The 25,274-nt window shown below is 49.0% G+C and overlaps 1 protein-coding gene across 2 annotated transcripts in view; it reads right to left on the bottom strand.

The window, feature by feature from the left end:
- Window positions 1–25,274, bottom strand: part of APPBP2 (amyloid beta precursor protein binding protein 2) — a 337,597-nt gene that overhangs the window by 175,105 nt on the left and 137,218 nt on the right. The gene's annotated exons all lie outside the window — the stretch shown is intronic.

The following is a 25,274-nucleotide window of genomic DNA, read 5'->3' as shown; positions in this document are numbered from 1 at the left end:
ACTTGTCTGACAATATTCTTGTTTTCGGGCGCTACTAAACATAATTTCCTACCTTCAGCAACCATTCTTGCACTGATCAGAACAAAGATTGGTTTACCTATTTCTGTCACAAAAATTAATGGAAATATTGAAGTTTTTTTGAGGAGGGTGGGGGGATTTGGGACGCGAATGTTAACCAAAGGTGTGAAAATTGCTGAAGGAAACAAAAGTAGCACATTTTCCCAATCTTGCAGGTGAATGCTGGTAAGATTATGTGACATCACATACAATTTTCACACAACCTATAGTAATGCTGAAAATTAGGAAAATGTGATAAACAGACGCAACACTTGCATCCCAAAAAAAAATACAATAATTGCAAATTTCTTGTACCAATGCCAATTCATGAAGAAGGAACCGCCTGATGTCATGCACTTCTGACAGTTTCCTTTTTAGTACAAGGCTGTTTGTACGGTGCCATGAGAAAGTGAATAAAGACAAAAGCCAAATATATTTATTCTTGCGTTAGAGACTACTACAAAGGGTGTTTGGATGGGCATGTGTGAGCAGCTACAGAGTTAGTACCACTAGAGAGTACAGAGACTGTCCCACTTCCGAGTCTGGCCCACAGTTATGGTAAAGAGGATTACGGACGCTGACAAGGAATGTTTTACAATAAAGGATTTATATTGATGAAAGAGGTCAAACACACCTGATTCATCTACTCCACGATCTCATGCAACCAACAAATCAGTAAGGAGCACACACATGGAAACCTTTCTTTTCAGCAGTGTTAGACCTGTTAGCTTTAGGGTGATCTCCCCCGCCAACTTTCTGCCTTCCTTCCCCATACAGTGATTACAGCAGGGACAGAGTGCTTTGGACATTTTGTGAAAAGTATTACATCTCTCCCTTTTTAGGGTCGAGCACACTCTTCAAGCACTGAAGAACTCATCCAACATGTCACAACAACAGTGTGAGGATCTGATAGACTTTTTCAGAGCCAAGTTCTATTAATACTTTCTGTATTATATCATTATTAGTACTATTATTAGTAGTATTATTATCCTTATCAGCATCTTAATGCCAACGCTTTCCATCGTGTTTCTCATCCTTTGAACTCATGCTGGAAGATGGAGTTACACATATGGGCACAAAAACAAAGCCTTAAACCTCCCATAGCAAACATCATTAATGCATTACTTCAAAGTGGTTCACTTCCTGAATCCCTGATACATGAAATCACTTCCCCCTCTCCCACACACAAACTTGTACATGGCATGTACACTTTCACCAACTAACTATATGAAATTATTTACAATTATGATTTTCATATTTTATACTCTCTTTTGTGTATTAAGTCTCTAGCGCCTTCAGACCCATAAGGGTGAGTAGCTGTGCTTTCTAAACCCTGATTTGACTCGATATTTCAACTCTGCCAAACTGCACACCTCCCATTTCCAAACAAAGGTTTGGCAAGAGAAGTCACCAGAAAAGTTCAAAATAAAGTGGAAAATAATCTCGTTCTGAAAGATTGCCAGACCATTTGGATGTACAGAAACAGCGTTGGCAAATAACAGAAAATTCCTCCTTGTCACCCTTGACGAGTGACAGCATGCATTTTGTGTTCAACAATTCAACAAAACAATATTCAACAATTTAAAGCAGACATTGTCGATTAAACCATCTGGCTCAGCAAACTTAGTGAATGTTGGGGTGTATCAGGAATGGCACTTAAACTGATGTTGTGATTTTATGTCAGGGCCGATGAGGATTATGCTGTTCCTTCTTCACTTTATTCAAATGGAAGCCACAAGGTAACATTAATGTAAAAAAAAAAAAAACCTTTCCCAGGAACATCAAGGAAAGTAGAATGAAAAACAACATCAATCAGAACATCCAATTAGGTGCACCCAATGCAATATAGTCCTTTGTCTAAGTTTGCTCTCCTTCTTTCTTCGTTGCTCCACAGCCATTAGGCCAGGTCTTCAGTTCTTCAAATGGATTATGGCTTTATTTTGTACTATTGTGGTTTTTTTTTCTCATTGTGTCCTGTATTACTGCGCTTTTCTTCACAGCCTCTACTCGTGGGACCATTTTCCGCTCCTTATCCATGTATTGCTGATATATCTGTTAATCAGGCCACAGCATGCGGTTCTTCCCACCGGCCTCTGAAGAGCGCACAAATGTCTCAGACGCGCTGCTCTCTAGCTCTCTGACTGGTGGTGCACGTTTCCACTTTGTTCAGCAAGGGGTCGGCGGCCCATAGCAGAGCCCATGGTGATAGCCTGCTGGTCGTGGAGAGTGACGTCCTATTCTCCAAGGTCTGGACTGCGCAAAGGCATAGATTATATCGCACTTTGGACGCCCAACCCGGGTCGGTAATTGGTTAGCACTTGCAGTGACTAATTTAGGACACTTCCGATGCATTCCAAAAGCATATTAAGTGTCCCAGGGTGACCCTGTTTTTCATCAGGAACTGCTGTACTGAATTGCGCCTGGTAACCCCAGCGCCCAAATCACCCGACATGCAGGTTAATGAAGCCTTCTTCATGGAAAAGGAGCAGGTCCACTACTTCCCACTGGACGAGAAGTTCTGTGACGTGGTGGACATGTACATACATAAGGCGGACCCTATGCCCTAGCCCCGTATGAGAGGATATTACAACAACTGACAGAAACCTGCCATGTACTCCTAATTTTTTGAGAGTGGAAGACTCTGGTGCCCCCTTTGGCACCTAGTCTTGTGGGCAGCCAGCTTCTTAGTCGGGTAAGGTCAAGGCGAACCAGGCATGATTCTCTAAATCGATACCGATGCCTTAAAGCGACCTTTGACCCGGTCACCAGGTAGGTCGCTCCCCCCCCCCCCCATCTGTCACGCAGCCCCCTGTGGGTTGAACCTCCGTTGCCGCTTTTGCCGCTTGACTACTCGCTCCCTTTTTATTGTACCCCTGCGCTTGGCTTCTGTGCCACTTCGTTTTTTCATTCTGTGCCCTTGTGTTTTGCTTTCTGTACCCCTGTGCTCTGTTGTCCCTCTCCCGCCGTCTTTTCCCGCCATTTTTTCCCCAGGTTTTTCCCTCGCCGATGAGCCCCTGCTGCCCCGCCCCCTTCACTCCCATTGGCCGCCCCGCTCCCACCTCCCAGCTGCTCCTCCCTCCCTCTGCCCTCATATGGAGTGCCTAAGGCAAGCCCGTCTGTGCCTGGACCGCACTCAGCACCAGAACCCCTGGAACCCGCACCCCCCGCAACGCCAGACTGCACTACGATGCAAGCACCCTCCACGCCCTCAACACCAGACGAGACCACCCCTGCTACCAGGCCACCCCGAAACGCACCCAGGGGCCTTTCACCTGCCGGAACTGCAGATTCACCAGCATCCAACCCTCCACACCACCAGCCAGAGAACCCAACCACCTCCACTGCATCCTCCTCAACTCCCGCTCCGCTCACAAGCACGCCATCGAACTTTGGGACCTCCTAGACTCCACTGCACCCGACATCGCCTTCCTGACGGAGACCTGGCTGAACGCCAACTCAGCACCAGACATCGCCATAGCCATCCCACAGGGCTACAAGATCTCCCGCAGAGACTGCACCAACGGAGTGGGAGGAGGAATCGCCATCATCCACAAAGACTCCATCAAAATCTCAACAAACACCGATGACACCCTCACCACCGCCGAACACATGCACTTCCAGATCCACACCGACCCCAACACCACCCTCAGAGGAACTCTCATCTACAGACCTCCCGGACCCCACCCACAGTTCAGTGACACCATCGCCGACCTCATCAGCACCCACGCCCTCGCTTCCATGGACTTCATCCTCCTTGGGGACCTGAACTTCCACCTCGAGAACAACAACGACGCCAACTCCACTGCCCTGATCGACAACCTCTAACTCAAACAGCTCGTAACAACACCCACTCACGCTGCTGGACACACGCTCAACCCCATCTTCTCTGCAAGCACCCATGTCTCCTTCAACCACACCACCGAACCACACTGGACCAACCACAGATGCGTCCACTTCACCTTCAGAAAACCCACCACACACCACCACACCCAACAGCTACAACGCCGCTGCTGGGGCAATGTCGCCGAGGACCAACTGACTACCGCCCTGGCCCTGAGACCACCCACCGACCCAGACACCGCCGCGACCAACCTCACACAGTGGATCAACGACTGCGCCAACACCCTCGCCCCTCTCAAGACCTCTACAACCAACCACACCAACAAGAAAGCCGCCTGGTTCACCGAGGACCTCCAGATCTCCAAGCACACCTGTCGGAAGCTGGAGAAGAAATGGCTCCACGACCGAACACCAGACAACCACACAGCCTTCAAGAGTGCCACCCACAGACATCACCAACTCATCAGGACCGCCAAGAAGACCACCTTCAAGGACCGCCTAGACAACGCACACAACACCAAAGAGCTCTTCAGCATTGTGAAAGAACTCTCCAACCCCAGCTCCATCACCAATGACATCCCGCCATCTCAAGACCTGTGCGACTCCCTTGCCACCTTCTTCCACCGCAAGATCACCGACATCCACGACAGCTTCAACCCTGACCCCCCCCGCACCCACCACCGAGTCCACCACCCCTGCGACTACCACTCGCACCAGTCGCCTGACCGTCTGGTCCAGCGTCAGCGACGAAGACACCATCAAAACCATGAACTCCATCCACTCAGGATCCCCATCGGACCCCTGCCCTCACCACATCTTCAACAAAGCCAGCACAGCCATCGCGCCCCACCTCCGGAAAACAATCAACTGTTCCTTCAAAACAGCAACCTTCCCAGAAAGCTGGAAGCACGCGGAGATCAACGCCCTTCTGAAGAAGCCCAAGGCGGGCCCCAAGGACCTCAAGAACATCTGGCCCAACTCCCAGCTCCCTTTCCCGGCGAAAGTGACAGAGAAGATTGTCAACAAACAGCTGACCCGCTACCTCGAAGTCAACAACATACTGGACCCTTCCCAATCCGTTTTTTGCAGTAACCACAGCGCCGAGACCGCCCTCATCACCGCCACTGACGACATCCGGACCGTGATGGTCAAAGGAGAAACAGCCGCCCTCATCCTCCTGGACCTATCAGCAGCCTTTGACACGGTCTGCCACCACACCCTATCAGCACGCCTCCATGACGCCAGTATCCAAGAGAAGGCCCTGGCCTGGACCACATCCTTCCTCTCCGGCAGAACCCAGAGCGTCCGCCTCCCACCCTTCCGCTCCAAAACCACTGAGATCATCTGCGGCGTCCCACAGGGATCCTTCCTCAGCCAGACACTGTTCAATATTTACATGGCCCCCCTCGCCCACGTCGCACAACAACACAACCTCAACATCACCTCCTACGCCGACGACACCCAGCTGATCATATCCCTCACCGAAGATCCCCACACCGCCAAAGCTAACCTCCACCGAGGAATGAAGGCTGTAGCCGACTGGATGAAAGACAGCAGACTGAAGCTGAACTCAGACAAGACGGAGGTCCTCATTCTCGGACCCACCCCATCAGCCTGGGACGACTCTTGGTGGCACACATCACTAGGCACAGACCCGGAACCCACGGACCACGCACGCAACCTGGGGGTCATCCTCGACTCCACTCTCTCCATGACCAGGCAAGTCAACGCCGTCTCCGCGTCCTGCTTCAACACCCTCCATATGCTCTGCAGGATCTTCAAATGGATCCCCCTCGACACGAGAAAAACCGTTACCCAGGCCCCCATCACCAACGGACTCGACTACGGGAACGCCCTCTACTCAGGAACTACAAACAATCTCCTGAGACGACTCCAACGCATCCAGAACGCCTCGGCCCGACTCATCCTCGATGTCCCCCGCTGCAGCCACATCACACTCCACCTGAGAGGCCTGCACGGGCTCCCCGTCAACAAAAGGATCACCTTCAAGCTCCTGATCCACGCACACAAAGCACTGCACAACACCGGACCCACCTACCTCATCAACCGACTCCGCTTCCACGCCCCCACCCGAAGCCTCCGCTCAGCCAACCTCACCCTCGCCACAGTCCCCCGCATCCGAAAAACCACCGCCGCCGGCAGATCCTTCTCCTACCTCGCCGCCAAGACCTGGAACACTCTCCCCACCATCCTACGACAGACCCAGGACCTGCTGGCCTTCAGAAGACTCCTCAAGACCTGGCTCTTCGACCAGTAGCACCCCCCCTCTCCAGCGCCTTGAGACCCTCGCGGGTATGTAGCGTGCTTTACAAATGCAGTGATTGATTGATTGATTTGACAGGCTTAAGTCGGCCTTTCTGGTGAGGGATGCCCCTCATCCCAGTATTTGCCCACTGCTAGCCTCTACGGGGACCCATGATATGCATGCAGCCCCCCCCCCCCTCCCCTCTATAACCCTGACCCTAATGACTCCCAAGCTCGTATGAGCATAGCTAACAGTCCAGACACTGGACTCCGTGGGCTTCCATCCAGCCTCCAATGTCCCTAAAGTGCAGAAAGAAGACATGTTGGACCCAGAAAATGTTATCCACTTTTGTTCTTCCGAGTGGGTTCTATCACCTAAGGTGGCGTTCTATGTGGCAGCGAAGCTTAGAAAGCCGCTGGACCCGTATGTTTTGAACTGCCGTAGGGCGTAATGCCCTCATCCTTCCCTGGTAGGCAAGGTTGCTCTGACCAGAATGGCGACGCTCCTCACAAAATACATGAGAGATCCCAAGAAGAGAACTGATTGATCCTGGTATGCTCGTAAGCATAAACTCTTAGATGTGACAGGGCCCCTCACTAAAATATTGAATACGGCCAAGGAGGCAAAGGTATCAGGGTCTCTTATCCCTCCAGGTGCGCTTTCGAAATGAGCCCAAGGGGCTATCATTCTCCTGGGCAATGTTAATTGTGCTCTGTCTACAGAGCAATGCTGCTCTTTCTTGATCAAAGTAGACCCTAAACTGGGAGACCTGGCGCATTCACAAGCGGGGGTTGTGGCACAAGAGGGCTTTCCTCGGGTACCCCTTCATCAAGGAATTGGGGAAATTTGTGGCAATCTTTAATACCTGGATAAGGTGCAATCTTCCAGAAAACGAATCTTCAACCCCATGGTTTTCATGGGGGCAGGTCATGGAAAGGGGTGTACAACCGGCTGGCCTCCAATGTAGCACCTCTCCCTCAGAGGTCAAGGCGACAGAAGAGGGCAATGGCAAGACACAGGTTTGGCAGCTTCTTCATCTCCAGGGGTGGACCTAGTCTCCACGGTTCCAGACACGCACGCAGAGAGCAGCCCACCCTGAGAACATAATGACAGTAACTCCTACCCGGCTTCCTACAAAACAGTTGGGGCCATGCTCCCCAATTTTGCACACATCTGGCAGATCACCACTTTAGACCACTCAAGGCTTCCAAATAGTTTTACAGTCCCCCCTCTCAAGCTTACCTTCCATGTCCTCTAATTTTCTCTCAGCAAGAAGCCTTCCTTAAGACTTAAGGGATGTGCAGCTTCTAAAGAAACGGGCCATTTCTTCCACCTGCCTTCATCCCAGACTTTGTTTTGACCAACCTATTCCTTATAGAAAGCGCGACAGCAGTCAATGACCGGTCAGCAACCTCAAGGGGTTCAACAGGTCGGTGGTCTTACAACACTTCAAGATGGAGGGGGATTCATTTGCTGCTAAATCTCTTGCGTCCACACAACTGGATGGTACGCCTCAATCTCAGACATGCATACTTATTGATTCCCATCTTTCTGCCTCACTGCAGGTTCCTCCAGTTCCAGTGGCAGGGACAAGTGTTTGAGTTCCCAGCACAACCCTGTGGCCTGTCTTCAGACCTTTGGTATTTCACAAAGGCGCTCAAACCTGAAATAAAGCACTTGAGGGCACAGTGTGCTAGCCTGATACTCTATCTGGACGACACCCCCTTGAAGGGTTAATGACCTCGATTTATCTCGCAGCAATTAGAACATGCAGTGCTTTTTCTCAAATCTCTGGGCTTTGTCGTCAATGCAGAGACATCTCAACTCATTCCGATGCAGAGTCTTACCTTACTGGAGTTTGCATAGGCTTGGTGGCATCATCTCTCACCCTTTCCTCTAGGAAGTTGTCCAAGATAAGGCAGGCACTCTGCAAGACCCTAGCAAAACCCAAGTGTTCGCTACACCATTTAGCAAGGGTTGCAGGACTTGTGAGAAAGTAGCCTCTTTCTAGCCTTGTTACCCCCACTTTTGGCCTGATTGTGAGTGTATGTCAGGGTGTTTTCACTGTTTCACTGGGATCCTGCTAGCCAGGGCCCAGTGCTCATAGTGAAAACCCTATGTTTTCAGTATGTTTGTTATGTGTCACTGGGACCCTGCTAGCCAGGACCCCAGTGCTCATAAGTTTGTGGCCTATATGTATGTGTTCCCTGTGTGATGCCTTAACTGTCTCACTGAGGCTCTGCTAACCAGAACCTCAGTGGTTATGCTCTCTCTTTACAAATTGTCACTAACAGGCTAGTGACCAATTTCACCAATTCAGACTGGCATACTGGAACACCCTTATAATTCCCTAGTATATGGTACTGAGGTACCCAGGGTATTGGGGTTCCAGGAGATCCCTATGGGCTGCAGCATTTCTTTTGCCACCCATAGGGAACTCTGACAATTCTTACACAGGCCTGCCACTGCAGCCTGAGTGAAATAACGTCCACGTTATTTCACAGCCATTTTACACTGCACTTAAGTAACTTATAAGTCACCTATATGTCTAACCTTTACCTGGTAAAGGTTGGGTGCTAAGTTACTGAGTGTGTGGGCACCCTGGCACTAGCCAAGGTGCCCCCACATTGTTCAGGGCCAATTCCTCGGACTTTGTGAGTGCGGGGACACCATTACACGCGTGCACTATACATAGGTCACTACCTATGTATAGCTTCACAATGGTAACTCCGAATATGGCCATGTAACATGTCTAAGATCATGGAATTGCCCCACCAATGCCATCCTGGTATTGGGGAGACAATCCCATGACTCCCCGGGTCTCTAGCACAGACCCGGGTACTGCCAAACTGCCTTTCCCGGGGTTTCACTGCAGCTGCTGCCAACCCCTCAGACAGGTTTTTGCCCTCCTGGGGTCCAGCCAGGCTTGGCCCAGGAAGGCAGAACAAAGGACTTCCTCAGAGAGAGGGTGTTACACCCTCTCCCTTTGGAATAAGGTGTCAGGGCTGGGGAGGAGTAGCCTCCCCCAGCCTCTGGAAATGCTTTGATGGGCACAGATGGTGCCCATCTCTGCATAAGCCAGTCTACACCGGTTCAGGGATCCCCCAGCCCTGCTCTGGCACGAAACTGGACAAAGGAAAGGGGAGTGACCACTCCCCTGACCTGCACCTCCCCTGGGAGGTGCCCAGAGCTCCTCCAGTGTGCTCCAGACCTCTGCCATCTTGGAAACAGAGTTGCTGCTGGCACACTGGACTGCTCTGAGTGGCCAGGGCCAGCAGGTGACGTCAGAGACTCCTTCTGATAGGCTCCTTCAGGTGTTGCTAGCCTATCCTCTCTCCTAGGTAGCCAAACCTCCTTTTTCTGGCTATTTAGGGTCTCTGCTTTGGGGAATTCCTTAGATAACGAATGCAAGAGCTCATCAGAGTTCCTCTGCATCTCTCTCTTCACCTTCTGCTAAGGAATAGACTGCTGACCGCGCTGAAAGCCTGCAAAACTGCAAAAAAGTAGCAAAGACGACTACTGCGACATTGTAACGCTGATCCTGCCGCCTTCTCGACTGTTTTTCTGGTGGTGCATGCTGTGGGGGTAGTCTGCCTCCTCTCTGCACTAGAAGCTCCGAAGAAATCTCCAGTGGGTCGACTGAATCTTCACCCTGCAACCGCAGGCACCAAAGAACTGCATCACAGGTCCTCTGGGTCTCCTCTCAGCACGACGAGCGAGGTCCCTTGAACTCAGCAACTCTGTCCAAGTGACTCCCACAGTCCAGTGACTCTTCAGTCCAAGTTTGGTGGAGGTAAGTCCTTGCCTCCCCACGCCAGACTGCATTGCTGGGAACCACGTGTTTTGCAGCTACTCCGGCTCCTGTGCACTCACTGAGGATTTCCTTTGTGCACAGCCAAGCCTGGGTCCATGGCACTCTAACATGCATTGCACGACCTCCTGAGTTGTCCTCCGGCGGCGTGGGACTCTCTTGTGCAACTTCGGGTGAGCACCGTTTCACTCCACTTCGTAGTGCCTGTTCCGGCACTTCTGCGGGTGCTGCCTGCTTCTGAGAGGGCTCCTTGTCTTGCTGGGCACCCCCTCTGTCCCCTGACGCAATTGGTGACATCCTGGTCCCTCCTGGGCCACAGCAGCATCCAAAAACCCTAACAGCGACCCTTGCAGCTAGCAAGGCTTGTTTGCGGTCTTTCTGCGGGAAAACACTTCTGCACGACTCTTCACGACGTGGGACATCCATCCTCCAAAGGGGAAGTTTCTAGCCCTTGTCGTTCGTGCAGAATCCTCAGCTTCTACCATCCGGTGGCAGCTTCTTTGCATCCACAGCTGGCATTTCCTGGGCATCTGCCCACTCCCGACTTGATTGTGACTTTTGGACTTGGTCCCCTTGTTCCACAGGTACCCTCGTCTGGAAATCCATTGTTGTTGCATTGCTGGTGTTGGTGTTTCCTGCAGAATTCCCCTATCACGACTTCTGTGCTCTTTGGGGAACTTAGGTGCACTTTGCACCCACTTTTCAGGGTCTTGGGGTGGGCTATTTTTCTAACCCTCACTGTTTTCTTACAGTCCCAGCGACCCTCTACAAGGTCACATAGGTTTGGGGTCCATTCGTGGTTCGCATTCCACTTCTAGAGTATATGGTTTGTGTTGCCCCTATCCCTATGTGCCCCCATTGCATTCTATTGTGACTATACATTGTTTGCACTGTTTTCTATTGCTATTACTGCATATTTTGGTATTGTGTTCATATATCTTGTGTATATTTGCTATCCTCATACTGAGGGTACTCACTGAGATACTTTTGGCATTTTGTCATAAAAATAAAGTACCTTTATTTTTAGTATATCTGTGTATTGTGTTTTCTTATGATATTGTGCATATGACACTAGTGGTACTGTAGGAGCTTCACTCGTCTCCTAGTTCAGGCTAAGCTGTTCTGCTAAGCTACCTTTTCTATCAGCCTAAGCTGCTAGACACCCCTATACACTAATAAGGGATACCTGGGCCTGGTGCAAGGTGTAAGTACCCCTTGGTACTCACTACAAGCCAGTCCAGCCTCCTACAGGACTTCTCTCATGTTCTTTCCAGGCGATATTTCCAGGGCTCCTACATTATCAGTCCTTATAACATCTGAAGGCCTTTCATCTCAGAAGGAGTCTGTCCTAAGCGGAATCAGTGCCCCTTTCTCCAGAGGCCAGGGAGCAGATGCAATGGGGGCTATGTTATTTGGACACATAGAACAGAAGGGCCATTTTTAGTTCCAGCCCGGACCTCATCAACATGAAAAGGTTGAGGCGCTCACTGTGGGGAGTTATCCACAGGAGGAAGTTGGTCTTCTGATGAAAGAAACCTCCACATCAACTGTCTGGAGCTACTGGCAGGCTCCTTTGTGATAAGATGCTGGACCAAAGACAATATCCAATGTTATTTCCTCCTGGAGATGGACAACATGTTGCAGTCCGGTAGATCCGTCTCAGGGGAATCAAATCCAAGGTGCTATCGGACCTTGCCAGGGAGATCTGGGAATACTGTCTCTCAATGACAGTGTAGCTCCTTCAGGGCTCCTCCAATACAATAGGGGGATTGGAACTCTAGATATCTACAGGATGCATGTATGTGGAAGCTCGACCCCAGGATCTTTCAGTCCCCGGTCTGCAGACAGGGTCTATTCACGGTGGACCTCTTACAATCTCGTCTGTACCACCAGTTTGACAGGTTCTTCATTTGGAGGCCGGACCCTCTGGTGATAGGGACGGATGCATTCCTACAAGATTGGGGTCTGGAGAAGGGATACACATTTCCCCCTTGCTCTATGATCACTTGCATATCGGTGCAAGTCAGGAGACAACAGGCTGACCTGGCGCAAGTCAAGAGACAACAGGCTTACCTGGTTCTGGTGACACCATTTTGGAGATCTCAAGCCTGGTATCCAGTTCTGATGGAACGTGCTTGGGATTCTCCAATCCTTCTACCCCATATCACGATCTAATGAGCGACCCCGCTGGGGAATCCCCACAAGCTAGCAGTTGAACGGACTCTACGCAACATGGTGTGAACGATTACTGGAGACGATGGCAAGTCCCAGGCCTTTCAGAACAGACTCAAGCTCTCCTCGTAAAAACCATGGGCTTCCTCCACTGTTCGCCAATACAAATCCGCCTGGTCCAGATGGGTCAATTGGTGTATGCAACAGGACCTAGATCAAGTGGACTCCAATGTTGTCCATATACTGATTTTTTTGTTCGTCATGGCAGCATAAGGCACGGCTTGCGGGTCAGTAAACTACTTTGTTCTGAGATTTCAACTGGCCATGATCCCATTGAGGGCTTTCCGGAGCAGGAACACCCTTTTGTGAGAATATTTTTGAGAGGTGTTGAATTATCAGTTCCTCCGCAGCCCAGGTATTCATCTCTCTGGGATGTCAATAGAGTGCTTAAGCTTTTACTATCCTGGTAAAGTAACAAGTACTTGCCACACAAGGAATTCTCTGGTAAGTTGGTCATGCATTCCTACAAGATTGGGGTCTGGAGAAGGGATACACATTTCCCCCTTGCTCTATGATCACTCGCATATCGGCACAAGTCAGGAGACAACAGGCTGACCTGGCGCAAGTCAAGAGACAACAGGCTTACCTGGTTCTGGTGACACCATTTTGGAGATCTCAAGCCTGGTATCCAGTTCTGATGGAACGTGCTTGGGATTCTCCAATCCTTCTACCCCATATCACGATCTAATGAGCGACCCCGCTGGGGAATCCCCACAAGCTAGCAGTTGAACGGACTCTCCGCATCCTGGTGTGAACGATTACTGGAGATGATGGCAAGTCCCAGGCCTTTCAGAACAGACTCAAGCTCTCCTCGTAAAAACCATGGGCTTCTTCCACTGTTCGCCAATACAAATCCGCCTGGTCCAGATGGGTCAATTGGTGTATGCAACAGGACCTAGATCAAGTGGACTCCAATGTTGTCCATATACTGATTTTTTTGTCCGTCATGGCAGCATAAGGCACGGCTTGCGGGTCAGTAAACTACTTTGTTCTGAGATTTCAACTGGCCATGATCCCATTGAGGGCTTTTCGGAGCAGGAACACCCTTTTGTGAGAATATATTTGAGAGGTGTTGAATTATCAGTTCCTCCGCAGCCTAGGTATTCATCTCTCTGGGATGTCAATAGAGTGCTTAAGCTTTTACTATCCTGGTAAAGTAACAAGTACTTGCCACGCAAGGAATTCTCTGGTAAGTTGGTCATGCTACTGTGCTTAAACTCCTGTCACAGAGTTTCTGAAATTAGGGCTCTGGAGGTTACAGGTAGAGTTTTAACCCCCGGTGGGATCACTTTTCATATTTCTAAACGAACAAAAAGAGACACCGGGGTAATATTTATCCCTCTTCTAATGACAGTCGTAAAATGTGTGTTATTCGAAATATTAAGGAATATGAAGCAATAAGAGAAAAGTTGAGACCCCCAGAGGAGAGACAACTCACTCTCTATAAAGACAGCATTCAAAGCGGTATCCTCAACTATCATAGCTTGTTTGATCAGATTAGTAATGCAAGAAGCAGGCATCAATATCCAGGTCTTTGGCGCACATTCCGTGAGAGGTGCCATGGGTTCTAAGACATTCAGACGTGGTGCTCGTTTGGAAGATATTTCTAATGCAGCGGTCTGGTCTTCTGATTCCACATTTAAGAACTTTTACTTTAAGCTGATAATTGACATGGCTTCATTGGTGGTGATTAAGCTTTTTAACTACCGTAATCATCGCCTCCGGTCCAGACAAAGAATGTAATATTTCCTGGCTAACATGAAGGAAAGTTTCAATTCTTTTAAGGAAACGGAGATGAAGATTACTCCCACCCACTGATCGGAGACCAGTAATCTCCCCAGTGGTTTACATATTGGCTGACATGCTATATTTTCATTACAGGTGAATAATGATTCTTTGATTCCTCCACTATGAGATAGTGATGGCTTACAGATTTGATTCTTTACTGCCTTACTGTTATCACTGGTTGGAATTACTGTTGAAATGGTATCCGAGTGGTTCTTCTATTTATACATTCTCCGTATTCACAGATAATGATGCGTCTAAACAGGACTAAGAAACCAGGATGAAATGCTGATCGTTGCACAAAGAAAGAGGGAGAGGGAACACGGACAAAGGACTATATGCCATTGGGTGCATTTGATTGGATGTTCTGATTGATGTTTTTCTTTTTACTTTCTCTGGTGTTCATGGGAAGGAATATGTTACTTACCCTGTAAGCATCTGTTTGTGGCATGTAGTGCTGTAGCTTCACATGATCTGCATACTATTGCCATATAGTGTTGGGTCCAGATGTGTGCAGATTGTTTTTCTCCTAAGAAAGTCTTTCGAGTCACAAGGTAGAGTGACTTCTTCTCGGAAATACTGCGCATAGCGAGTGAGAATGAAGTGTACAGTAAGTTTAAGTAATGATATGTCCATGTGCAAAAAAGTGGGAAATCTAAAACAGGTGTCCGGGAAGGTGGGTGAGTGCATGTGAATCTACAGCACTACATGCCATGAACAGATGCTTACAGGGTAAGTTTTCTGTGTCTGGGAGATATTCTGTCATCAGGTGAATGTTGTGACACAAAGCCCCTTTCCAATGGTCTTTGATAGGTGTGAATGTTGAAGAGACCGTGTCCCCCTCTGCTTTTGTATGTAATACATGGCCGTCCACACTAGGACAACCTTATGAATGAGGTAAGGAAGGAAGGCTTTCAAGGCTCGGTGAACAGCTTAAAGCTCGAGTGAGTTGATAAGGAAGACTCCGATGTTTGGAGGCACATATATCCTGTGTTGTGAGATCCCTCAGATGTACGCCCCCATCCTGTGAGTGAGGTGCCCACTGAGAGAGTTATGTGGGGAATAGGGTCCAGAAAAGGCTGCCCCTTCAAGATATTGTTGGGATTCCACCATTGCAGAGAGTGGTAAGTTTGGTGGTGTATCAACACACTTTCCTGTACAAGGCCCTGCGAATAAGACCATGGACGAGCTAGACATTACTGTAATGGGCACATGTGTAGTTGGGCATGGGGCACTGTAACGATTCAGGAAGCCATCATCCCTAGGAGACGCAGGACTGTTCGAACCATTATTTGCTGAGTTGGTTGACACTGAGGTAATAGTGTCTGAAAATTGTGAACTCTTGCAGAATTGAGGTATGCTAGCCCAATTTGTGTGTTCAAAGTGGTCCCTAGATATGGTTGTATCCGTAGGGGTTACAGGTGGGACTTGGAACATTCATTGTGAATCCTAAGCTGTGAAACAGGTCTATTGTGATCTGAGTGTACTGTTGACACATTTGATGGGTTCTGGCTTCGATAAGCCAATCACCCAGATAGGGAAACATGTATTTTTTGACTGCGTGGATGGGCTGCCACCACTGCCAGACATGAATAAACACAGTGGAGTTGTGATTCCCAAATGGAAGGACTTTGAACTGGTCCCACCTCAAACCTGAGATATGTGCGATGATCCGGATGTATTGGTGTGTGAAAATATGCATCTTTTAGATCTAGTGTGGTCAGAATGTCACCCTGTTGAAGGAGTGAAATTACATCTTGTAAAATGACCATGTGAAAATGCTCTGACAGAATGTAATGGCTCAGAGGCCTTGGATTTAAGATTGACTGTAGACAACCATCCATCTTGGGTATGAGGAAGTAGAGTATACTCGACCTTGGTGTTGGAGAGGTACAGGTTCTATTGCTCCTTTGCCAAGGAGAGCCTGAACTTCCTGTTTGAGCAATGTTTGATGTTTTAGTGAGAACCAACGCATGCAAGGTGGAATGTTGTGAGCTGTGGTAATAAGCTCCACACAACCTTGTTGGATAGTATCCAACACCCACTTGCCTTATGTTATTGTGTACCATGTGGGTGGAATATTGTGAATACCTACCCCGACAGGTGGGATACGATTGGGGGAGAGGGGCCTCGGGACTGAAGGAAGTTACTGCTTGGTGTTTGTGGTGCTACCCCATTTGGGAAGCACTTTTGCCACTACCGTTTGTATTGTTGCTTCTATAGTAGGCTTTCATGGGGGAGTATTGGCTCTGACCACGCTGGTATGAAGTGGAGGCTTACAGAGTGGTGGTTTTAAAACTTCCGCAATAGCAGGAATGGCAAAAGGATCCCCTGAGTGTAGGAGTTGGCCGGGTTCCCATTAACTCTGTCATTTCAGTATCCTTTTTCTTTTTTTTCTGGGGGCCTCATCCAATTGGGGCCCATAAAAATGCTCTTTATTGAAAGGAACATTTAAAATATTCTGTTGGACGTCAGACTTGAAGCCTGAAATATGCAGCCAAGCGCATCATCAGAGCAGTATTTATGCTCCTGGCTGTAGTGTCAGCAGAATCAAGGGCACAGCAGAAAGATGTATTAGATAGTTGCACCATTCTGGAGAATGTGGCCCTTGACTGGTTGGATCATCATCTGCTATCCTTTAGTGTGGCTGGAGGAGGGGGAGGAATGGGGGTGCCCACTAACATCCCTCCACCCCCCCAAGTTAATCAGACAATAGGGTAGAATTGGGGCACAGGTGTTTGCACGGGCCTTGAAGGTTGGCTTGGAGCAGGCGAGGGAGGGGTTTAGCTCAGTGGTAGAAAGGTATGATCAGGGGATAAGGGTAGCTATTGACCTACTGGCCCCCCCTTAAGACAACTAGACCCTTGGCCAGTAAGAAAGAACAATCGCCTTGGTATACCAAGGAACTCCAGGATCTGCAAAGACTATATAGACAGCAGGAACGTAGAAGTAAACTGGATCAAAACTCAGTGGAAAGAGACAAGCTCAGGTTTCTGCTTGGGGACTATAAACCTGTGATTAAAAAAGCCAAAGCAGAATATTTCACTATTAAAATTAAGGAAGCAGACAATGCAACTAGGGAACTCTTTAGAGTGGTCTGCTCCCTTACTTCCTCAACCTCCCCCACCCGGAACTGGAGAATTACCACGTCTTTTGCAGTAAGGTAGCAGACTTCTTTAAAAACAAAGTTTTACAGATCCATGCCAATTTTGCCCAGCACCCTGTGGATCCAGACCCTAATATTCCTAGGGTGAATTTGTTAAGTACAGTCCTGTCCTCACCAAATTCCACTCATTGTTGGGGAACAGGATTAAAGAACACTTGTCTGGGGTTAGGTCTGGGTCCCCTAATGATCCTTGCCCCCCCTAAAATATTGAAGCTCGCTCCGGACGTGGTGTTCGCAGCACGAGAATCTGTCTACCAGGAGATATTTGACACTGGGGTCTTCCCTCAATCCTGGAAAGAGGCAATTGTAATCTCCTTGAAAAAGACCCCAGGAGGCACCCCTAATGATCTTAACAATATTCGTCCCATCGCTTTATTACCTACCCCGGCTAAAATTCTTAAAAAGCACCTTCATATTTAACTTGCCTGCTTCTTTCAAGATAGTGGCTGTCTAGATCCCTCCCAGCAAAGGTTTCAGAAAGCGGCCAGTATAAATTCCGTACTCATTGCCACCGCTGATTCGATCTGCCGGTAGGTTTATCAAGGGGAGGATGCCATTCCAGTATTATTAGATCTCTCGTCTGCATTCAACACCGTCTCTCCACAATTGATGGTGCAGCGCCTTTACCAAGCTGGGTTAAGAGACAGTGCCCTGGATATTCTAAAGTCCTTTCTGTATGAAAGATCAACCATTGTGAGCTGTGCCGATTTCAGAGCTGACCCGTTCAAACTTCCTTGCTGGGTCCCCCTGAGATTTCTCTTAGCCCCACCTTTTTTCAATCTGTATGTGGCACCGCTGGCTAACTTGGTCCGCACCTTTGGTTTTCAGGTTTCCTCCCATGCTGACGACACACAGCTTATTATCCCAGTCAAAAGGAACTGGGAGGAAGTAACTGAAAGGTTTTACAACTGCATGAATGAGATGCAGAGACCTGCCAGCGCCCATACCAATGGCAAGAAATCTAGGGATCTTATTTGACAATGCTTTATCTTTTGACCAAAAGGTGAATCATACAATTAAAACATGCTACTGGGCGATCAAAACCCTCCAGAAAATTCTCCCCTTCTTACAGAAGAATCTCAGAATCTTGGTGATTCTTGCTTTAGTAATTTCCAGAATTGACTATTACAATGATTTGATGTTGAATATCAACAAAGGTTCTCTTCACAAACTGCAACTGGTACAGAACACTGCAGCCCATCTGGTGTTGGATCTTCCGAGGTCGACATCCACCAGTGGCAGCTTCAAGCAGCTGCACTGGTTACTGGTAGAGAAGCGCATTGTCTTTAAAGCCCTAAGCCTAATACATAAGGCACTCCATTCCGAATGGTCCAAATACCTCTGCGCTACTCTGATATAGTATGTGACTAGCTGACACCTTAGATTCACCTGTCGCCATCTGGTCTTAGTCCCCTGCAGCCAGAAGTCTAAATGGGGGGGGGGGGGGGGGGGGGAGAGGAGCGTTCTCAGTGGCAACAGCTAAATTTTGGAACACTCTCCTGCTCCATATCAGGAAAGAGGAAACCTTTATGCCTTTCGAGAAATAGTTAAAAACTTGTCTCTTTTCCCTCAAATTTTAACTGTTTTTTCCAGAAAGCTGCAGCTTCTCCCTTGTCTTCCTTTGCATTCACTGGCACTTCTCTCCGCTTAGTGCTTCGATGCTACGGCTGGGATGCACTTTACAAATACAATTACAAATTATAAGCTTGCCCTTGGTCACAAGTTTCTGTCCCCTTTTCCTGTGCTCATCTGGGAGATGCTGGAGGAGCTCCTTTATCTCATCCCAGCGAGCCCGGTCGTATCTGACTAGCAAACCCATAGAATTGGTAATGCGCCAATGGTTTGTGGACTGGGCTGAAACACTTTTCCCCAGCCGTGTCAATCCAGTTAATTTCTATGGCAGGCGGGGTATCACCAGATGCCTGAGAATTGGCTCTTTTCCCGGCACTGGTGACTACAAGTGTATCAGGTGGTACCTGGCCTTTGATATATAAAGGGTCTGAAGAAGAGGGTTTATATTTTTTTCATTGATCCTGGGGTAATTACACAAGCCCTAACTGGGTCTTTGAAGAGGTCTTCTGTACGGCGTAGCATCCCATTAAGCATGGGCAGGTACTGGGTGCCCCGGTATGTTGATGACAGAGTTTCAAATAGAAGTCCTCTTCCAGAGGTTCCATATGAAGCTTTACATAATGAGATGAAGCTGCCCTTGCTATAAGCTCCTGGTATCTGGTGTAATCATCAGGAGGTGATGGGTGTACGGGGTACAAATATGGGTCGGTGTCTCCTGGAGGATCAACATCATAATAATCCCAGTGGTCAATGTCGGTGGTATATGAAGAGTCATCCCCAGTATCAGAGATACAGGTACTATCACCAGGGGATCCCTGAGGGGAAGTTTCTAAGGGGTCTACATCAGACTGTTGTGAAGATGGCAAGTTTGGTGGAGGAAGTGGAGATGCCAGAGGAGGTGGTGGAAGAGGCAAGGGAGTGGTGGCTTTGTCCATCTTCTTGCACTTTGGTGGAGCTGGGAAATCCATAGTCTCTTGAAAAGATAACTGACTTTTGGAAGACTGTGGCAAAGTAGATGGAGGTTTGGCTAGGACCTGACCATTCTTGGATGGGATCTTAATTTGTTGCTGAAGAGACCAATTTCTCCTGCAGTTTATGGAGAACATGCTCCACTGGGCCTCAATGTTCTTTCCTGGGTGTGGACCTCAAAGGTTTCAGCTCTGAGCCGAGTTTGTTCAGGCGCCCAAGACGCATTCGGCACCAAGGATGTAGATATTGTTGGTCAGTTCGGCACCGAAGGTTGTGTGGGAGAAGAGGTTGTCTGTGCCAAAGTTTTCACCCCCGGTATGTTTTGCCACCAGACCAAAGAGCGGGGCATCCAAACTTGACTGTTGGTGCCAACCATGGCCTAACAGGCAACAATGGTCCCAAGGCCTCTTGATCTGGAGGTATTTGTCTTTTATAAAGTTCAATTTGAGACTGAGGACCAGGGGGTACAGTACTCACTACGCATCTCCAGGGTGATGTCAGTGATTTCGAACTCTGGATCGGATTTCAAACTGGTATTGACTGAAAAAGCCTCCTCTTCATCAACTAAAGTCTGTGGATGCTATTCCTCACTGAGGTCCTGATGCCCGAAGAGGTCAGGAAGGTCTTGGGCAGATTTCTGCTGTATTTCGAGTCGAATTGCTTGACAGTCTCAGAGCGTCTTCTTTGAGCGTAATGCGCGACAGGCTCCGCAATTAAAGACCTGATGAGAGTCAGTCTCTGGGTATTTGGTGTGGCACTGCGGGGAGAAACGGAATGGTGTCCATTCCTGTAGGAAGTTGGCTCTGTATGTGCTATTTCAAAGTAAAGAATAGCATGCACAGAGTCCAAGGGTTCCCCTTAGAGGTAATATAGTGGTAAAAATAGATAATACTAATGCTCTATTTTGTGGTAGTGTAGTCGAGCAGTAGGCTTATCCAAGGAGTAGTGTTAAGCATTTGTTGTACCTACACATAGACAATAAATGAGGTACACACACTTAGAGACAAATCCAGCCAATAGGTTTTTGTATAGAAAAATATCTTTTCTTAGTTTATTTTAAGAACCACAGGTTCAAATTTAACATGTAATATCTTGTTTGAAAGGTATTGCAGGTAAGTACATTAGGAACTTTGAATCATTTCAATTGCATGTATACTTTTCAAGTTATTGACAAATAGCTACTTTAAAAGTGGACACTTAGTGCAATTTTCACAGTTCCTGGGGGAGGTAAGTTTTTGTTAGTTTTACCAGGTAAGTAAGACACTTACAGGGTTCAGTTCTTGGTCCAAGGTAGCCCACCGTTGGGGGTTCAGAGCAACCCCAAAGTCACCACACCAGCAGCGCAGGGCCGGTCAGGTGCAGAGTTCAAAGCGGTGCCCAAAACGCATAGGCTAGAATGGAGAGAAGGGGGTGCCCCGGTTCCGGTCTGCTTGCAGGTAAGTACCCGCGTCTTCGGAGGGCAGACCAGGGGGGTTTTGTAGGGCACCGGGGGGGACACAAGCCCACACAGAAATTTCACCCTCAGCGGCGCGGGGGCGGCCGGGTGCAGTGTAGAAACAAGCGTCGGGTTCGCAATGTTAGTCAATGAGAGATCACGGGATCTCTTCAGCGCTGCAGGCAGGCAAGGGGGGGGTTCCTCGGGGAAACCTCCACCTGGGCAAGGGAGAGGGACTCCTGGGGGTCACTTCTCCAGTGAAAGTTCAGTCCTTCAGGTCCTGGGGGCTGCGGGTGCAGGGTCTGTTCCAGGCGTCGGGACTTAGGTTTCAGAGAGTCGCGGTCAGGGGAAGCCTCGGGATTCCCTCTGCAGGCGGCGCTGTGGGGGCTCAGGGGGGACAGGTTTTTGTACTCACAGTATCAGAGTAGTCCTGGGGTCCCTCCTGAGGTGTTGGATCTCCACCAGCCGAGTCGGGGTCACCGGGTGCAGTGTTGCAAGTCTCACGCTTCTTGCGGGGAGCTTGCAGGGTTCTTTCAAGGCTGCTGGAAACAAAGTTGCAGCCTTTCTTGGAGCAGGTCCGCTGTCCTCGGGAGTTTCTTGTCTTTTCGAAGCAGGGGCAGTCCTCAGAGGATGTCGAGGTCGCTGGTCCCTTTGGAAGGCGTCGCTGGAGCAGGATCTTTGGAAGGCAGGAGACAGGCCGGTGAGTTTCTGGGGCCAAGGCAGTTGTCGTCTTCTGGTCTTCCTCTGCAGGGGTTTTCAGCTAGGCAGTCCTTCTTCTTGTAGTTGCAGGAATCTAATCTTCTAGGGTTCAGGGTAGCCCTTAAATACTCAATTTAAGGGCGTGTTTAGGTCTGGGGGGTTAGTAGCCAATGGCTACTAGCCCTGAGGGTGGGTACACCCTCTTTGTGCCTCCTCCCAAGGGGAGGGGGTCACAATCCTAACCCTATTGGGGGAATCCTCCATCTGCAAGATGGAGGATTTCTAAAAGTTAGAGTCACCTCAGCTCAGGACACCTTAGGGGCTGTCCTGACTGGCCAGTGACTCCTCCTTGTTATTCTCATTATTTTCTCCGGCCTTGCCGCCAAAAGTGGGGGCCGGGCCGGAGGGGGCGGGCAACTCCACTAGCTGGAGTGTCCTGCGGTGCTGTGACAAAGGGGGGAGCCTTTGAGGCTCACCGCCAGGTGTTACAGCTCCTGTCTGGGGGAGGTGTTAGCATCTCCACCCAGTGCAGGCTTTGTTACTGGCCTCAGAGTGACAAAGGCACTCTCCCCATGGGGCCAGCAACATGTCTCTAGTGTGGCAGGCTGCTGGAACTAGTCAGCCTACACAGATAGTCGGTTAAGTTTCAGGGGGCACCTCTAAGGTGCCCTCTGGGGTGTATTTTGCAATAAAATGTACACTGGCATCAGTGTGCATTTATTGTGCTGAGAAGTTTGATACCAAACTTCCCAGTTTTCAGTGTAGCCATTATGGTGCTGTGGAGTTCGTGTTTGACAAACTCCCAGACCATATACTCTTATGGCTACCCTGCACTTACAATGTCTAAGGTTTTGTTTAGACACTGTAGGGGTACCATGCTCATGCACTGGTACCCTCACCTATGGTATAGTGCACCCTGCCTTAGGGCTGTAAGGCCTGCTAGAGGGGTGTCTTACCTATACTGCATAGGCAGTGAGAGGCTGGCATGGCACCCTGAGGGGAGTGCCATGTCGACTTACTCGTTTTGTCCTCACTAGCACACACAAGCTGGCAAGCAGTGTGTCTGTGCTGAGTGAGAGGTCTCCAGGGTGGCATAAGACATGCTGCAGCCCTTAGAGACCTTCCTTGGCATCAGGGCCCTTGGTACTAGAAGTACCAGTTACAAGGGACTTATCTGGATGCCAGGGTCTGCCAATTGTGGATACAAAAGTACAGGTTAGGGAAAGAACACTGGTGCTGGGGCCTGGTTAGCAGGCCTCAGCACACTTTCAATTGTAAACATAGCATCAGCAAAGGCAAAAAGGCAGGGGGCAACCATGCCAAGGAGGCATTTCCTTACACAACCCCCCCCCCAAACGAAAGAGGATGAGACTAACCTTTCCCAAGAGAGTCTTCATTTTCTAAGTGGAAGAACCTGGAAAGGCCATCTGCATTGGCAGGGGCAGTCCCAGGTCTGTGTTCCACTATAAAGTCCATTCCCTGTAGGGAGATGGACCACCTCAACAGTTTAGGGTTTTCACCTTTCATTTGCATCAGCCATTTGAGAGGTCTGTGGTCAGTTTGAACTAGGAAGTGAGTCCCAAAGAGGTATGGTCTCAGCTTCTTCAGGGACCAAACCACAGCAAAGGCCTCCCTCTCAATGGCACTCCAACGCTGCTCCCTGGGGAGTAACCTCCTGCTAATGAAAGCAACAGGCTGGTCAAGGCCATCATCATTTGTTTGGGACAAAACTGCCCCTATCCCATGTTCAGAGGCATCTGTCTGCACAATGAACTGCTTAGAATAATCTGGAGCTTTTAGAACTGGTGCTGAGCACATTGCTTGTTTCAGGGTGTCAAAGGCCTGTTGACATTCCACAGTCCAGTTCACTTTCTTGGGCATTTTCTTGGAGGTGAGTTCAGTGAGGGCTGTCACAATGGATCCATATCCCTTCACAAACCTCCTGTAATACCCAGTCAAGCCAAGGAATGCCCGGACTTGAGTCTGGGTTTTTGGAGCTACCCAGTCCAGAATAGTCTGGATCTTGGGTTGGAGTGGCTGAACTTGGCCTCCACCTACCAGGTGGCCCAAGTAAACCACAGTTCCCTGCCCTATCTGGCATTTGGATGCCTTGATAGAGAGGCCTGCAGATTGCAGAGCCTTCAAAACCTTCTTCAGGTGGACCAGGTGATCCTGCCAGGTGGAGCTAAAGACAGCGATATCATCAAGATAGGCTGTGCTAAAGGACTCCAAGCCAGCAAGGACTTGATTCACCAACCTTTGGAAGGTGGCAGGGGCATTCTTTAAACCAAAGGGCATAACAGTAAACTGATAATGCCCATCAGGTGTGGAGAATGCTGTTTTCTCTTTTGCTCCAGGTGCCATTTTTATTTGCCAGTACCCTGCTGTCAAGTCAAAGGTACTTAAGAATTTGGCAGCACCTAATTTATCTATGAGCTCATCAGCTCTAGGAATTGGATGAGCATCTGTCTTGGTGACAGAATTGAGCCCTCTGTAATCCACACAAAACCTCATCTCTTTCTTTCCATCTTTGGTGTGAGGTTTGGGGACTAAGACCACTGGGCTAGCCCAGGGGCTGTCAGAGCGCTCAATTACTCCCAATTCCAGCATCTTGTGGACTTCCACCTTGATGCTTTCCTTAACATGGTCAGACTGTCTAAAGATTTTGTTTTTGACAGGCATGCTGTCTCCTGTGTCCACATCATGGGTACACAGGGGTGTCTGACCAGGGGTTAAGGAGAAGAGTTCAGGAAACTGTTGTAGGACTCTCCTACAATCAGCTTGCTGTTGGCTAGAGAGGGTGTCTGAGTAGATCACTCCATCTACTGAGCCATCTTTTGGGTCTGATGTCAGAAGATCAGGGAGAGGTTCACTCTCTGCCTCCTGATCCTCATCTGTTACCATCAACAGATTCACATCAGCCCTGTCATGGAAGAGCTTAAGGCGGTTCACATGGATCACCCTCTTGGGGCTCCTGCTTGTGCCCAGGTCCACCAGGTAGGTGACCTGACTCTTCCTTTCTAGCACTGGGTAAGGGCCACTCCATTTGTTCTGAAGTGCCCTGGGAGCCACAGGTTCCAGAACCCAGACTTTCTGCCCTGGTTGGAACTCAACCAGTGCAGCCTTTTGGTCATACCAAAACTTCTGGAGCTGTTGGCTGGCCTCAAGGTTTTTGGTTGCCTTTTCCATGTACTCTGCCATTCTAGAGCGAAGGCCAAGTACATAGTCCACTATGTCTTGTTTAGGCTCATGAAGAGGTCTCTCCCAGCCTTCTTTAACAAGAGCAAGTGGTCCCCTTACAGGGTGACCAAACAGAAGTTCAAAGGGTGAGAATCCTACTCCCTTCTGAGGCACCTCTCTGTAAGCGAAAAGAAGACATGGCAAGAGGACATCCCATCTCCTTTTGAGCTTTTCTGGGAGCCCCATGATCATGCCTTTTAAT

Source organism: Pleurodeles waltl, chromosome 3_2 (genome assembly GCF_031143425.1).
Source record: "Pleurodeles waltl isolate 20211129_DDA chromosome 3_2, aPleWal1.hap1.20221129, whole genome shotgun sequence".
Lineage (NCBI taxonomy): Eukaryota > Metazoa > Chordata > Amphibia > Caudata > Salamandridae > Pleurodeles > Pleurodeles waltl.
This window is presented reverse-complemented; position numbering and strand designations above follow the sequence as displayed.